This window comes from Mustela nigripes, chromosome 3 (assembly GCF_022355385.1).
Source record: "Mustela nigripes isolate SB6536 chromosome 3, MUSNIG.SB6536, whole genome shotgun sequence".
NCBI lineage: Eukaryota > Metazoa > Chordata > Mammalia > Carnivora > Mustelidae > Mustela > Mustela nigripes.
This window is the reverse complement of record NC_081559.1, coordinates 163,826,179-163,838,304: the sequence shown is the minus strand read 5'-3', so window position 1 is coordinate 163,838,304 and position 12,126 is coordinate 163,826,179.

Below are 12,126 nucleotides of genomic sequence, written 5' to 3'. Positions count from 1 at the left end.
AAAATGTTAAGTCCTTTTTCAATTCCTATAGGAATACAGGTTTGTGAAGACTGTAAGTCTGTGGACTCTAATACTTACATGTGAGTAAGAGCTACCTGTAATCTACTAGATAAGTCATAGGAGGCATATCTAAACTAAAACCATAAACTACCTTCTTTTTTTTTTTCCAAGATTTTATTTATTTTTTTGACAGAGATCACAAGTACAAAGAGAGAGATGGGGAAACAGGCTCCTTGCCAAGCAGAGAGCCCAATGCAGGGCTCAATCCCAGGACCCTGGGATCATGACCTGAGCTGAACATAGAGGCTTTAACCCACTGAGCCACCCAGGCGCCCCTAAAATCATAAACTAATCACATCACTAGAATTTACTGAGGACTTAGTACTCTGCTAACATTATCTGGCTCCCTGAAATGCTTGAAACCACTGCAGCTTTCCTACTGTCCATGAATATACTTAGATGGTTGGCATATCAATAGTTTCTCCCAACAGATCTCCCTGCTTGTATCCTTGTGGCTCTACAGTCTTTTCTCAACACAGCATAAAAGCAAGCTTCCTAAAACATTAATCAGATTGTATCATTCCATGGGTCAAAATCTTGTGGTGGCTCTCCATTTTCAGTAAGTCAAAGTTAAATTCTTTTTGTTTTTTTTGAAGATTTTATTTATTTATTTGACAAACAGAGGGAGATCACAAGTAGGCAGAGAGAGAGGAGGAAGCAGGCTCCCTGCTGAGCAGCGAGCCTGACGTGGGACTTGATCACAGGACCCTGAGATCTTGACCTGAGCAGAAGGCAGAAGCTTAACCCACTGAGCCACCCAGGCACCCAAAGTTAAATTCTTTTTTTTTTTTTTTAAGATTTTTTTTAAAGATTTTATTTATTTATTTGACAGAGATCACAAGTGGGCAGAGAGGCAGGCAGAGAGGGGTGGGGAAGCAGGCTCCCTGCAGAGCAGAGAGCCCTATGCCGGGCTCGATCCCGGGACCCTGGGAATCATGACCTGAGCCGAAGGCAGAGGCTTTAACCCACTGAGCCACCCAGGTGCCCCCAAAGTTAAATTCTTTAATTGGCATACAAGTCCCACATAATGCCTCTCAGCTCATCCATTACTTTCTTTCAGGCTTTCCTCTAGCTGTTCCCTCTGCCTAGAACATTTTTCACTGAAATATCCAGTTGGCGACTTCGTCTGCTCCTTCAAACTTTTGCTCCTTTCTTCATCCTATTTAATATTCCAGCCTGCCCCACTGCTCCCTGGTTGCCCCCTCTCCATTACTGTTTCCTACTTTTCTTCTTTCCATAGCACTGGCCATTCTCTAACAACTTTCACTCCACGTTCACTAATCTTCCAACTATATTATGCGTATCAATAGTTACCAACTTCCCTCTACTGGAACATAAGCACGTGTACAAAGCAGGATTTTTCCTCATGTAGCCCAAGCACCTAGGCAGTACGCAGCACACGGTAGGTGTTCCAACAGACACCTGCTGAATGAATTTCTGGAGAGAATTTGTCATCCTTATTGGTTTAAGTTGGGCAGGAGAAAGAGGAAAAAGCATTCTCAAAAGAGGGAAACACAGGTACAGGGAAATAAGATCTAAACTTTGTCAAGGTTTCCTTTATGGTTCATCTCCTACCTACCTCTGGGCTTTTCTCCAATCCAACCTACCAACATATTCCCCTCTTCAGCCATGACAAACTTCGTGCACTTTACTGAATGTGTAGTTTCTTATTTCTGTGACTTTCCACTCCCTCTCCCATAACCTTCCTCTCCATCAGTTATCTTCTTTGACTTCATATAGTCATCCCTCCCTTTCTCCTCTTTCCAACTTTTTAGCCCTGCCTCTCTTAGCACTGCACAGACCTTGCTCACAAATAGCACTTGTCACATGACATTGTAAGCATTTACCCCCTTCTCTGTAGCCTCAACTACACCATGAATTCTTTAAGAGCAAGGAATATTCCTTTCACTCCCATTTCCCCATGGCCTGCCAAACTGTCTTATATATTAAAGGGGCTCAGTAAATACATGCTGCACAATTACATGAGTGGTCACAAAGTTATGAGAAAAATCACTGTTACTGCAGTATCCAGGGAAAGAGGCAGAGAACCATAGCAAGAGATAAAGCTGGAGAAATAAGTTGTAGGAAGATTATGCTACAACCTTATATGCTGTGGTGAAGAATCTGAACTTGTTCTATAGTCCTTGGACAGGATGTGGAGGGTTTTTTTAATGCACAGAACTAACATGATCAGCTTTGATTTTCAGGAGCATATCCTGACTTCAGTTCCTCATCTATATCCAAAACAGCTGCTAATCAAATTACAAAAAGGACACAGATGTGCAGTGGACTTGGGGTCGCAGTCACAGAATTTTTACCTCCTGTCTCCAGAATTCATTTTTCTGGCCGTTTTGCTCAGTAGATTATAACAGCATGATAATGAGGCCAAGGTCATGGTTTAAATCCCTGGGTGAGTCAGTCAGTACAGTGGCCACAGGTGACTGTTAATCTTGCCAGTTGTCAAATGACAACATGTTATTTCTTGACCAGGAACTGAGTGGAAGAATATGATTGGTCCACCAAAAGTTAATCAGCATTATTGGAAAAGCAACACAGAGTACTTAGCTGTGGTTATAGGACCATACTGTCTTTTTAAATTAAATAATGGTATTATATTAGGGATAACAAAAGAGCACAGCATCAAAGAAAGAATACATTGTTTATTCCTAGAAAAGAAGCTTGAGATTAGTACAGTTTAATTATTGGGATTTGAGGTCAAGAAGTAATGAAAAATTTAGTGGATGTTGGTGTAGATAAGCTTTATTAATTACTTTTTGTGTATTTAGCCATGTAGGAAGTTATTTCTTAATTATTATGTCATAAAACCCACAGAATCATTTACATTAAAAGGATCTGGGAAAATCATATACTAATCCTCCTTCATTTATAGCATTATAAAGTTATTTCTATTTTTATTCCCTCCTAGCAGACAGGGAGCACATCTTTAAAGTGAAATAGGACAATATTAGAGGTTGGGACATAGAGGCATAACTGATGTTACTATTTTCGTAATTATACCTTCATCTTAGTTACAACTCTAACCACTTACAATAGTAAAAAAACAAGTGAATTTTATGAGATCAGAAATAAAATAAAAATCCCCAATGGACAAATGGTTCTAGGCCTTAAATAGCAATTAAATAGCAACAGCTGCTAACATCATAAAAGATAATCAGCCAGGCATTATGTGCTTCCTGATGTAAGAACACAGAACACATCAAAACCTGTGAAGTTGTCTTACAAAAAAAAAGAAACAAAAAAAACCCACCTGAATTTGAACATCTTCTGGATCCACCTATCAGTTACAGCAAACATTGAGAACAAAGGAACATATTAAACTGCACCATGTAATATGTGGAATGAAATTCAGCTTTTTCAGCAAATACAAGGAAAAAATAAAGAGCCAGAGGGAGGATCTATACTTAAAATGAAACTCAAAAGACCTCATCCAAGTACAGGAATTCATGAACCTCATTTGCACCTTGATTTTTTAAAAAAAGACTGGAAAAACTTTTGAGAGAACTGGAAATTTGTGTAGCAACAAAGTATTTGATAATAGCAGGTAATTTTTTTAGGTTAATAATGATACTGTGATGATATTAAAAAATAAGACTCCCTAGTGATACATACTAGGATACCTATGGATGAAATCCCCAGGTGTGATATCTGAGATTTGCTCAGATATGGATGGGGGTGTGAATGGAGCAAAACTGGCCATGGAAGACAGTACAAAATCCTGCATAATAAAAGTTTTTAGCAAAAGAATAAGAGTCTCTAGTTTCCACTCTGGCTGACTTTCATTAAACTAGAAAATCAACAAACTCAGATAACCTTTGATCAATTCATTATTGGATACATACCATGGTAGCTGCTTTCACATTTTACCACCTTCTCCCGCCATCCTATGAAGAATTAGTATCACTTCATTTCACAGGTTAGAAAACGACCTGAGAGGTTAACTGATTTGGGTAAAGGAAGAGATTGAATTCCAAGGCATATTTTCAAATCGAGTTCTTCCAGCCCCCCCCCCGTCCACTAAGAACACCACTATATACAATTGCTTAATATTGTTATATGCATATATTGTTTCCTTGACTAAAATACAAGTACACTTTTACTGCAATGCTTAACATATAATAGGCATCATAAAATAGTTACATGTAACAAACTGTCATACTTAAAATGGCAACAAAAAAAATTGTAACAAAAACTAATGTTTAGTTAAGGAGACTGTATGTTCCAGTTTGCCTAACACTATCCCAGCATGCCCAGGACAGCCCTTGTGTAATCTGGTTGATCAGATGTTAATTATTAATTACAACTCCTTTCACTCTCAAAAGTACCCTAGTTTGTCCATCAGATTTTGTGGTTGTGCTGTATTTGGTGCAATATGAATTGGGCTCATGTGTATAATATGTAATGGGTATAGAAAATCTATTTCAATTCAAACAGTGTGTTCCACAATAAAGGTCTATCTCATAACCATCATGTAATTACCATACTGCATGCTAGACATTTAATAAATTTGATTGAAATAGAGTTAATGAATTCTCCATTAGAAAACCATAAAACCCCTCTGATTAGATTATATTCTCCCCCAGGACAAGATTTTGACTCCATCTGGAATCCAGAAATAGGAATACCAAGAATACTGAGACCATCTTCAAATGAAGATTCATGGCAAAAATGGATCAAACAGCCTAGGATTTTAAGACAAGCATAACAATGGATATAGAAGTCATCCACATACGCTAAAATATAGTGCAAGAAGATAAAGCCATAACAATCTTCCCCACTGGAAGAAAAGATAATAGTTGTTTATTTGAAAACATGTAAGAAATGATTGTGGAAGTCTTGGCCAAAATCTAATCACATAGGAATAGCCTGCAATCTAAGATTTCCCAAAAAATTGTGGCTTTCAGAGACACAAGGTGGGTTTATCTTCTGCAACATGAACTGGCTGCTCTATACTTGAAATGCCTCCCTCTGCCCATGAAGATCACTTTAGCCTTATCTAGATTGTGCCTGATCCAAATGCTTTCGTCCATGTCCTTTACTCTCCAGACACTGTGAAATTCAAGAAACTGCATCCTAGATCTGATGAAAGGAGAGGCAAAGCTTACTATCAGCTGTGCACTGATGGTACTGCATCCCTAATTACTTTACTATCTTTCTGATTAGCGTCATATAACACTAAACTGAAAGGGAGATAGAAGAGAGTCCTGTCATTTCCCACAAGGGAAAGGTGAAGAAAAGAAAGCAGAAGAGATCAAGACTAATCCAAGTTTACTAGAGTCTTTATTTTAGTCAATGATAATTTAGTTCACCCAAATGTCAGAGAGAGAGTAATACATTTATCACTTATTGGCTGGGTATTTTATAGGGTGCCTCATATATACAGAGAAAATCTCACCATGCCAATTATTTTGGGAAAGTTACTCAACTTTGGGGGGCTTTGGTTTTCCTCTTATAAAATAAAATTGTTCTACCAAGTGATCAGTATGATTCTTTCTACCTTTCAAATGTAATGATTCTATAAAATACTACCATTATCTAGGACTCCTGAAACATAACAAACAGTAAGCATGTACCGGGAACTACTGAGGAAAACATAGCTGCGTAAGAAATAATGTCTACCTCAAAAACTTCACAAGTCTGGCATGAGGCACAAACACTTATAATCCACTGTGATACATGCTATAAGAGAGGTATCTATCTAATTCTGTGGGAGTAAAAAGAGAGGATATACCTACCTTTTATGAGAAACCATGGGAAAGTTTCACATTTTCTTTTTTAGATTTTATTCATTTATTTACTTTCTTATGAGAGCAAAAGCATGGGTGGAGAAGGGGCAGAGGGAGAGGGAGAAGCAGACTCCCCACTAAGCAGGGAGCCTGATGTGGGGCTTGATCCCGGGACCCTGGGATCATGACCTGAACTGAAGGCAGAGGCTTAACCGACTGAGCCACTCAGGCGCCCCAAAACCATAACAAATTTTCAAATGGGTTTTGAGAAAAAGGTTATTTAGGCAGAAGAACAAAGATGAATATATGGAATTGCAAATTAGTTTGTATGACCTGGAGTGTGGGTCTTAAGAGGTTGGGAAGGGGCGGTTGCTGCAAATGAGGCTGGAAGCAGAAGCTCTGAGATAGGGTAAGGAGTTGGGACTTCATCCTGCAACAATGCTTCCCAAACTTCAAAGTGCATAAAAATCACCTTTGTGGATTTAATTAAAATACAGATTCAGAGTCACTTAGTTTTGGGTCAAGCCTGAGAGTCTGCATCTAGTGTTCTGGTCCATGGACCACATTTTGACTATGAGGTGTATTCTGAAGTAGGAAAGTGATATGGTAAGATTGTTTTTAGGAAAAGTTACTCTGTGAACAGGTAGGGAGTGAAATGGACAGAAGCTAGATTGGTGGTAAAGAGAAAAATGAGGAAGCTATTGAAATAATGAAGGTCACATAGAACCTGAACCGTGGTAATGGAGACGGAAAAGAGGGGGTTGTCTTTAAAATACTTTTTACGGGGTGCCTGGGTGGCTCAGTGGGTTAAAGCCTCTGCCTTCGGCTCAGGTCATGATCCCAGGGTCCTGGGATTGAGCCCCGCATCAGGCTCTCTGCTTAGCAGGGAGCCTGCTTCCTCCTCTCTCTCCATCTCTCTGCCTGCCTCTCTGCCTACTTGTGATCTCTGTCTATCAAATAAATAAATTCTTTAAAAAAATAAAATAAAATACTTTTTTACATGTAGGACATACTCTTTTTATAAGAATGAGACTTGATGACCAATCAGCTGTGACAGGTGAGGGAGAGAGAGGAGTCCAACAAGAATCCAGTAGTCTCACTTAATTTGATTTAATCCACTGAGCCACGCAGGTACCCCTGGTCACTTAATTTGATTTAAAAGTATTAAATCAGGGTTGAACTACATCCCCAAAATAAGAAGAGACCATAAAAACACACTGGTTTTGGTTATAGCCATCTTTGGCCATTGTTCTATTTAACTTATGAGTCTCAGATTGATCTAGAACTATGTTGTCCAACATGGTAGCCACTAGCCATAACCATACTAGCCACACATGGCTATTTAAATTTAAATCAGTTTATTACTATATTAATTAAAATAAAATAACATTAGAAATTCAGTTCTACACTTCAAGTGTATATATGTGGCTAGTGGCTACATTTTGCAGAGTATATACCAGTATATATACTATATATATATAGTATATATACCAGTATAAAACATTTTCATCTTAGAAGAAATTTCTATTCCACAGCATAATAAAGGATCAGTTCAGCATCTGTACTGTAGGGAATCTACATAAAAAGCATCCCAATGTCCTTGGTTTTTTTTCAATTTCTTTTAAAATACATCATTTTGTAAAATATTTTTAATATTTTTTTTTTAACCCAACAGTCAAGGAATTAAGAAATGGTAACCTTTGAAAACCACACTGAAGGTGTAGAAATCTTGGCAGGCTCAACAACATCATTTTCCTTTGAGAAACAACACCAGGGTTTGGAAATCCCAGAAGATGTCTCAAGATCATAACACCCTGGAGAAAATGAGCTCATTTGTAAGTGAGTGCATGAGAATGGTAACAGACACATTCCCCATATGTAAGCAATGGATAAATAAGGCTTCATTGTAAGGCCTCGTGCAATTGCCACGAGTAGTTTCAAGATTTACTGATTGATTTGAGAGAGGGAGAGTGAGAACATGAGCAGGGAGAGGGGCAAAGAGAGAGGGAGAGAAAGAATCTCAAGCAGATTCTGCTGAATGTGGAACCCTGAGATCATGACCGGACCCAAGACCAAGAGTCAGACACTTAACTGACTGAGCCACCCAGGCATCCCTGCCATGAGTAGTTTAATCAAGAGGAAAAACAGAGTACAAACGTTTAAAGACAGAATCTGTTCCAGGGCTTTTCCCCATAGCAACAGACAACATCAATAAAGAAAGAATGCTTTACTTCAGGATGCTTTCAGCGATATATAAAGGAAAATTCAACAAAAACTAACAAACAGTAAGGACATTGCTTTCTCATTTAACTAGAAAATTCAGAAGTAGATAAGGTTTCAGAATTGGTTGAACCTGCAGTCTAGTTATGTTTGATCAGGGATTCCCTTTGCATTCTTGATATGTACTCCATGATATTCACTATAATAATGATTCCTTTCCGGGGCGCCTGGGTGGTTCAGTGGGTTAAGCCGCTGCCTTCGGCTCAGGTCATGATCTCAGAGTCCTGGGATCGAGTCCCGCATCGGGCTCTCTGCTCAGCGGAGAGCCTGCTTCCCTCTCTCTCTCTGCCTGCCTCTCCATCTACTTGTGATTTCTCTCTGTCAAATAAATAAATAAAATCTTTAAAAAAAAATAATAATGATTCCTTTCTTTTTTTTTTTTTTTTTTGTTAAGATTTTATTTGTTTATTTGACAAAGATCGCAAGTAGACAGAGAGGCAGCCAGAGAGAGAGAGAGAGGCGGAAGCAGGCCCGCTGCCAAGCAGAAAGCCTGATGTGGGACTCGATCCCAGGACCTGAGATCATGACCTGAGCCGAAGGCAGCAGCTTAACCCACTGAGCCACCCAAGCGCCCAATAATGATTCCTTTCACTGACATTGTCTGGCTGACAAAAACAGGGCCCTTCCACATATGAGCTAATCTGCTCCCATATCCACTCAACATAAGTTCTAAACTATGCACAGATTAGAGCACTTCTCATTCATCCCTGTAGCCCGGGCAGGCCACGCTCTGATGACTTAAGTCCAACTAAACTGAACCCATCACTGCAGCAAGAGAATTGGATGACCTGAGACTTGACTCGCGCAAACCACATGGTTGCCACATAATGAGGGAAGAGTGAAATAGGTCTGAGAGAAATAACTTACTATGTCAGCAGAAAAGGAATGTGCATTGTTCTTTAGTTTTCATTTATATCAACTTGGGTTTTTTTAAGTCTTTACATTGCAAGTGATTTTTTTTCATGGTAAGAAAATACACTGAAAGGTGAAAGTGAGCAAATGATGTTGTTTCAGATTTACAGATGAAAATCACATTAGAGAGAGCATAAGAAAATGGTGCCATGGGGGCACCTGGGTGGCTCAGTGGGTTAAGCCTCTGCCTTCCGCTCAGGTCATGATCTCAGGATCCTGGGATCAAGTCCTACGTCAGGCTCTCTGCTTGGCGGGGAGCCTGCTTCCCCCCTCTATCTCTGCCTGCCTTTCTGCCTACTTGTGATCTCTCACTCTCTCTCTGTCTAATAAACAAATAAAATCTTTTTTTTTTTAAATGGTACCATGAAGACAGTGAAGTTTACTTTCTTAGTGCAGCCACAAAAAGTGGGGCAAGTAGACTCAAAAAGAACATTGATGTTAAAAGGTTGATCTTGGAACACTGAAAAAAATAAAATTAAGATGTTTTTTAAAAAAAGTTGATGGGGATATAGCAGATTTTACCCTAAAACTATAGATGATAATCTTTGATAAAATGGAAACCAGTACCAAAAGTGAAAAAGAAGGACTCTGGCCACCCTACTCTTAAAATATATACACACAGGAGTTAATTACCTTATAAAGAGTGTTTCTAATACACAAATGTGTATGGAGTTAAGGAAGATAAGATAAGGTACAACCTTAAGCATGTTTTTGCTTATCTTCTCTCCACCACTGATTGGAGGATTTTTATCCAAATCCAGCAGAAGCATTACAAAAGTTTTTTCAAAGTAACTGAAAGTTTATTCCTGTAAAGTTTTTTTAAGTAACTGAAATGACCCCAAGTGATGCAGGAGATTTAAAAAATAATAATAATAATAATAATAATGCCCTCACTTTGTTTTACTCTTACTTTTTTTTTTTTAAGATTTTATTTACTTATTTGCCAGAGCAAGTGAGAGAGAGAGGGAGAGAGAGCACAAGCAGCAGAAGCAGCAGGTAGAAGGAGAAGCAGGCTCCTCACTGAGCAGGGAGCCTTATGTGGGGCTCGATCCCAGGGAACTTACTTTATTTTAAAGTGGGATCTTACTTTAATGAGAAAACTGTGGTTTTAATGACTACCTCAATGAAATTAATATCTAAAATTGTATCCCCGGGGCCATCTGGCCAGCTCAGTTGGTAGAGCATGCGATTCTTGATCTCTGTGTTGTGAGTTCGAACCCCATGTTAGGTGTAGAAATTACTTTAAAAAAAAATTAAATTAAATTGTATCTCTGGGCTCCTGGGTGGCTCAGTCAGTTAAGCATCTGCCTTCGGCTGAGGTCATGATCCCAGGAGCCCCTGCATTGGGCTCTCTGCTCAGCTGGAAGCCTGCTTCTCCCTCTCCCTCTGCCTGCCTCTCTACCTACTTGTGCGTGCTCTCGCGCTCTCTCTCTCTCTATGTCAAATACAATCTTTAAAAAATAAATAAAAATTAATAAAATTGTCTCTCCAATTTCAGCCCTTCATACTCATCTGTCTGTATAGCATTCATATTGAGGGTTCCACCACTAAACATGCCTAAAACAGAATTTATCCACTACCCCCTTCCTCAACAAAAAAATAAATTTCCTTTTCTGACTTCCACATTTCTATCACTGGAGTCATCACTTCCCCCCAGATCTTCTGGAGCACAAATGTCAGAAATATCTGTAATGATTCCTTGTGTTTTCCTTAGATCTAATCGGTCCCTACAGGCTATTATTTCTTTATAATATCTCAGAGATCTCCCTTAAATTCTTCTCACCACCACCACTCTAACTTAGGTTATTATCACATCACACTCAAATAATTACCATATGCCAGGTATGTTGTAGGAGAAAAATCACTGGACTTTGAGTCCGTAAACCACTAATTAGTCATGTCATTTTAGGTGTCACAATCTCTGAGCCCCAAGTTCCTCTATAAAATGAGTAGAACTGGACAAGATAATCACTGTGTTCTCTTCAGTTCTAAAACTTCCTGCCAGAACTATATTCCCTTGCTTCAGTCCCTTCTACTTTTCCCTCCAAATCTTTCCACACACCACGAGCAGATTAGCCTTTTTAAAAGCATCACTTTTGGGGTGCCTGGGTGGCTCAGTTGGTTAAGCAGCTGCTTTTGGTTCAAATCTTGATCCCGGGGTCCTGAGATTGAGTCCCACGGGGGGCGCCCTGCTCAGTGAGGAGCCTGCTTCTCTCTCTGCCTCTGCCATTCCCCCTGCTTGTGTGCTCTCACTCTCTCTGTCAAATAAATTAATTAATTCTTTATTTTAAAAAAAAAGCACCACTTTTATTATTCCATGAAGAAGGCACACTAAAGCAATAGTTAAGGGTATCAGCCCTAATGTCAGAATGCAAGCATTCTAATCTCAGCTCTACCAATTACCAACCACATTACTAAGCATGTTCCTTACCTGTCAAACAGGAAAAGAGATAGCACCTCATTAAAGCCATCAATAATTAAATGAGGTAATACATGTATAAAGCCTGGCACACTGTAAGTGCTCAATAAATGTTATTCTGACATTTCCCGATCAAAACTCTTTAATTGAGACCCTGTCTACAAAACAAGTCCAAAATCCACAGCCTGAGTTATAAATTTTTCCACGTCTGCCTCCAAACCACTTTTGCCTTACACTTGCCCTGACAATTACATTCTATAAACCCTCCTCCCCAAACATATTAGTCTATTCTCCATCTTCAAGGGGATCCTGACTTACTTGCATCTCTTCAGTATCACTTATGCCCGGAACACACCAGCCTCTTTACTTATCTGAAATGTAGCCATCTAAATCAGATGGTGCATAAACAATGAATCTTGGAACCCTGAAAAAATAAAATCAAATAATAAATAAATAAATAAATAAAATGCTCTTTTTCAGAAAAAAAAGAAAGAAAGAAAAAGAAGAAGAAGAAGGCTTGCAGCTCCATGAAACAAAAGACCAACTTAGCCTGGGTTAAATAATAAGGAAATATATTGGTCTAGTGGTCAGGCAGGTTTCAGACTGGCTTGATCCAGTGGCTCTACCTCTGTTTCTTTGCAGTTATCTTGCCAGCGCCTTCCTCCACGTATTTCCTTGGCCCTCCAGCTGACTGACATCTGGAAAACCAGC